The sequence below is a fragment of the Lactuca saligna genome, chromosome 5 (genome assembly GCF_052625555.1).
Source record: "Lactuca saligna cultivar CGN05327 chromosome 5, ASM5262555v1, whole genome shotgun sequence".
Classification (NCBI taxonomy): Eukaryota; Viridiplantae; Streptophyta; class Magnoliopsida; order Asterales; family Asteraceae; genus Lactuca; species Lactuca saligna.
The window spans coordinates 185,191,245-185,197,139 of record NC_136421.1 but is presented as its reverse complement, the minus strand read 5'-3'; the positions used below and the strand labels follow the sequence as shown (position 1 = coordinate 185,197,139).

Genomic DNA, 5,895 nt, shown 5'->3' with positions numbered 1-5,895 from the left:
GTACCTTGCGAATTTGGCGACGGTAGCACTCCAGATGATGTACAATTTGTGGATATTACGGATGGAAAAATGGATACTGACGAAGTCCGCTTATTCGAAGATGTTGATCCTTTTCTCGCATAAGATAGCTCTAGTATGAAAAGGAGGGGAAAGAAGTTAACTCCCAAGCGTGACAACAAACGAAAATTTGAAGGGAAAAATGAAGGAAAAACTGAACGAAATCGGTTAGTTCAAGAATTCTTTAATCATTCTGGGAAAACAATCCATAGACATTTTCATAAAGTATTGGATGTTGTGGTTAACCTAAGTAAGGACATCATTAAACCAAATGCTAACTACAACGAAACTATACCATAACATATTTTAAATAACCTCGATATTATCCATACTTCAAGGTACTTATTTGTTGCAAAGTTATGTTATTTGGTGAATTTGTGTAATTGTAAAAATAATTAGTAACTTATTATGTTTTTTGAATTTGTAGGATTGTATTGGTGTCATCGATGGAACACATATGAAGGCCTCTGCTCCGCAACGTGACCAAATCAAATGCACATGACACGAGAATTTTCAATGAAGCACAAAGGAGACGTGAAGTTAAGTTTCCACTTCCAGCCGATGGTTAGTATCATTACTTATTAATAGAAGTTTTATATTTTCAAACGGTATAATTGAATAACAATCATATGCTTTATTTGTACCTCTATAGGTAAGTTTTACCTTGTAGGCGCCGAATATCCTAATACAAAAGGTTATCTTACTCCCTACAAAGGTTCAAACATCCATTATCGTATTCCTGATTTTTGACGTGGACAAACTCGTGCCTCGCGGGAACCAAAAGGCTTCAAAGAAAATTTTAACTATTATCATTTGTCACTTCGCAATGTAATTAAACGAACTTTTGGAGTCTGAAAGGCTCGATGGGTGTTACTAAGAGATATGCATGTAAATTTCAACTTCGAGACCCAAGTTAAAATTGTGCTAGCTTCAATGGCAATTCACAATTACATTAGAATGAGCGGTAGTGGTGATGCAACATTTCAAATAGCGCAAGAAGAATCTTATATTCCGCGCAATGATGAAGGACCAGATGATGGTATTGAGTCACATGACGAAGTATCAAGTAGACAACGTAGAAGTGATGATATGTATATAAGTGCAATACGCAATATGATTACGGGACATATATTCTCAAGGTCAAACACTCGTGCACGTAACGGCGTATGATTTGTTTTGAAACTCTTTGGTATTTTCATTTAATGGTTTAATGTAGTAGCATGAAACTATTTTGGATAATATTTTGGATATTTTGGATAATATGTTGGATAATATGGATTTGGAATGAAATTTGTGGCCTCATATGGTTTTGCATGATAAATATTTTTTTAATTCTTATAGATAAGAACACTATGGTCTAATGTTACTTGAATATTTCGATAGGTGTATTCGATCAATTTAAAAATAGGTGTAAAAATAATGTGGTAAATGTTTTTTTAGTTATTATAAATAAGAAAATTATTATTATTATTTAAAAAACAAAAATGTTTTGTTTTAATAAGAAAAATATGTTAACATATAAGAAGAAACCATTTTTGGTCATTTTACTCATATAAATTGTTTTGTTTGCCAAACACTTGAAAATATTTATTGTTTATTGTTTATTCCCACCGCAATAAGATAATCCAAATACTTTTTAAAAAGACTGTTTATTCCCACCACAATAAACTAATAAGCTAAAAACCAATTTATCCAAACACCCCCTTAAACTAATAAGCCCATAAAAGTATCTGGAGCTCGTTGTTAAAGTAAAACAACTACTAAAAACAAAGTGATAAATACTATATATACTCCCTAATAAATGAAAATATTTTTATCACGTGTCATTCTTTCTTTGATTTGGACAAATGATATTTTCTCATATTTTTAGATTTTATTGTTGTCTACATGTAATTATCTGAACAAATAAATGTCACATACTCACATATTTTTTTCTTAAATCTCAAATGCAAAATCAATCTTAAAATAAATCATAATCAATCCTATAAATAATACCGGCATGAAAATTGTTTTCTTTCTAATGTGAATCCGAAAATTCAATCTATATTGACAAAATTCATTGTCATTCATACAAACTTTCCATAAAATTATTTAATGTTACAAAGTTGATATTGATTTTTTTAAATGTTCCCTCTAGGTGTTATCTACTTAGCGTCCGTTATTTGGACAAGGAATATGATGTTGTATTCCTTCTCTCTGGAGAGTACATATTTTTGCTGCAAAAAGGAAGTGAATCATAGTGTTTAATGATTTCGAAGGAAATGGACTGAGTTTTCATCCGGAAAATTGCTGGTATTTTCTACTGAAGACTATATAACCCAAGTTGTAGGTTCATATCATAGATCTGTTGCAAGCAAAATACAACCAAAGTTGATCATTAACTTTTGATAACCAGGTTGAAATTGCCACCTAGACTTTGATTACTGTTTCATGGTTCTACTTAAGGATAATTTCCCTCTATTCTTTTTAGTTGTCATTTAAAAAAAAAAAAAAAAAAAAAAAAAAAAATCCGCACTATCCTTTGAAAATAGTAAAAGCATGTTTTGTGTCATCAACCAATAAATTTTTTCCATAATAATAACGTTATAATCTTCAATTTTATGTCCTAACAAAAGAAAAAAAAAAACCGATGCCTCTATTCATACCCATTCACAATTTGACGTTCAATGTTCATTCTACTATCTATAACTATTCAGGTTTCACCTCCATGTTCTTGTGCATTAAAAGCCGACATATTTTCTTTATAACCAGAGCATTTTCCATTTAGAAGCAAATAAATCTCATTGTCACGCCCCATCTTACCAAACACCTCTAAAGCATACTCCCCAAGAACAGGGACAATCCCAACATCATAATTAACCATTTGTTGCAACAAAAACAAACCCCTCTCATAATATAAAGCTCCACAACATGCTCTGATCACAATATCATAAGTAGTAGCATCCGGTTTCGGGTCTCTTTTACCCATTTTAGTCAAAATTCGCTCACACTCCAAAACCTTTCCATTCTCAATCATATTAGAGAACCATTTGTTGGCATTAGTAGGAATCACTCTCAAACCATCATCCACCATCGTCGTATACTTCTCAATAGCTTTATCAATTCTTCCAGCGTTAAAATAAGCATCAATCAAAGTCTTGTAAATGTTGACATCAGGTGATAAATACTTCATAAGCATTTCCACGTACATTTTTTCTGAATCATCTATCATGTCATTCTCACAATACCTCATTATGATATTACTATAACCCGCTGTATCCATTGAAAAAGACTTAGTCATTGGTGCGTTAAAAATCTTCTTGAAAACACTATCCATAACGTCATTATCAAAGTACGTCTCTCTATCCATGTCAATTAAAGGCTTCTTTGACTTTGGTGATTTACCAACCTTTTTGAAAACACTATAAGCTTCTGACCCTTTCCCGATTTTGAAACATTCATTCACCATGATATTGAAAGTATCGGAATTCACTGCTGAGAAAACATGTGGGTTGTGTGTATCTAACATGCTATTGAACAAAGCTTCGGCCTCTGGTTTCTTGTCCCACTTGAGAAGAACCTCTAATAGCTTATTACATATGTAGCAGGAACCATTTTGAATTCTTTATCTAACAAAGACTGGTAAGACTCCATGGCTTCTTTTGGTTTACCTTTACTGAAGAACCACTCCATGAAGGTTGCATTGATGATACCATCATAAACCCTGCAACTGAATTTAAGTTCATCAAAGAATTCATTCGCTTTTTCCAGATTATCCAAATTGAGATATCCAGATATGATATGTTGTTGAAGACATGAGAGTCAGCGCCTTTGCCATTCCAAATCATTGTCCATAGTAAGCTCACTGCTTCATCGATACGCCCAGCATCAATCAGACCCTTGGTTAAATAACGATAAGTAACTGGAGAGGGAGTAAAAGGAGCATTATCCTTAATGTGTTGGTAGACTTGTATGGCTTTATCAACTTCTCAATTTTCGCAGTGGGATACAATCAAGAAATTGTAGGAGACAACATTAGGAACTATGTTCGATTGTTTGAAAAAGTAGTTGAAAAGAGCTATGGCGTCTAAATACCGCTTCGTACGATACATTGAGGCGATGATTTCGTTGCAGGTGAAAACGGTGGGACGTATGCTGAAAAGAAGTGAGTGTCGAGCAAGAGCAGAGGCGTTGTCGAGATCACCGGCTCGGATTAGCGATTGGACGCGGTTGTGGAGACTGAGTCGAGGTCCATGAGCGAGATCTGTTAAAGAATCAGGTATATTAGGGTCGAGGTGTTCTGCGGCCGAAGAAAGGGCGAAGGTTCTAAGAGGGATTAAGGAGTTAAGGTTTGTTGTTTGAGACTGGAGTGGTAGAGATTGAGGGTTTATGGCGGCGGTTATGATGGTGGTAGTGGTGGTGCGGAGAGATACGGGACGGCGGAGGGAGCGAAGGATTAATCGAGCCACCGTCATGGTTGGAGTGTGGATGGGAAATTTGGAAGAACCCTAGTTAAACCCTCTAATATTTGTCTTATCTTCTATAACAGATTCTATCATTCTACGTACTCATACTGGGGAACAATGTTTAAAAAGAAAAAGACAAAATTACAAAATTGATCTATATGGTTTCCTTTTTCCAGATTAGGTCCAACAATTTTTCATAAGCTTACACAAACACCCCTAAACCCTCTATGAATGAAGCTAAATATTTAAATTCGTTTTCTATCGAGAAACTATGGGCTAATGTCATATAAGTTTTACCCTATTTTTGGCTCATTAAAACTAAAGATTTAGGTAATTTTTGTATTTCTACTCGTTCAAACAATGTCTTAAAAGATTTTTTTTTTTTTTTAAACATACAAAATATAATGAATTTTGTACAATTTTTAATTTGTTTTTTTATTATTGTCATTCTTAACCGGTTATTGCACATATGTTTTTTGGCAGTTTGTTATAATTTTTTAAAAAGTGAAAATGCATTTGTATTATACATATTGCAAGTAAAAATCATGATAAATAATATATTTACACTATCGAGTTTTAATTTTCTTAATTTTTTTTAAAAAAACTTCCCTAATAAGGGTTAAGTTTTTGTATACAGACTAATCTTCCTTTGCAAGGCCGGTTCATTAGTTTTTTATGCCCTTAACGAAGATATTTAATTATACCCCTTCATTTGTTTCAATCATATACAAATTTTAGTTCATAAAAGCATATTTTAAAACAATATAAATGGGTCATGGTAGTCTACAAATATGAATAATATACGGTACATTTAGTATGCTTTAGGACTCACACTTTTTCTAGTTCTAAGCTTAGAACAATTCTTAAGTAAAGAAAATTCATTAAATAACGAAAAGTTTGGGGGTGTTTTCAGCAAATAACCATGAAATTTTGAGTTTTGTAAAATGATCATCAGATCTGCAGAGGGGGCTCTGCGGATCACATAATGTCTTTGAAGAACTTAGCACACCTTGCGGAAATGAGGTGGCATTACTAAAAGATAATTTTTTTTGGGTTTTTAAGGTTCCACAGAGATATCTCTGCGGATCTTGTGAACACCTCTGCGGATTGTTTAACATCTCTTACGAATGGGTATGAACAAAATTTTAAGAGAATTTTTTTGGGATTTTTAAGTATTTACCCATTCCTCATAGACATTAAGCGATCCGCAGAGGTGTTCACGAGATCTGCAGAGACACCTCTGCGGAACCATTAGAACCCAAAAAAAAAAAAAATTGTCTTTTAGTGGTGTCACGTCATTTCCGCAGTACCGTGCGTCGTTCCTTAGAGGATTAAAGGGATCCGCAGAACCTCCTCTGCGGATCTCGTGTCATTTTCCATTTTCCAAATCTCA

At 33.6% G+C, this 5,895-nt stretch overlaps 1 pseudogene; it reads right to left on the bottom strand.

Moving 5' to 3' along the window:
* Window positions 1–2,749: 2,749 nt before the first annotated feature.
* Window positions 2,750–4,511, bottom strand: LOC145046030 (pentatricopeptide repeat-containing protein At1g10270-like; annotated as a pseudogene).
* Between the last annotated feature and the right edge of the window lie 1,384 nt (window positions 4,512–5,895).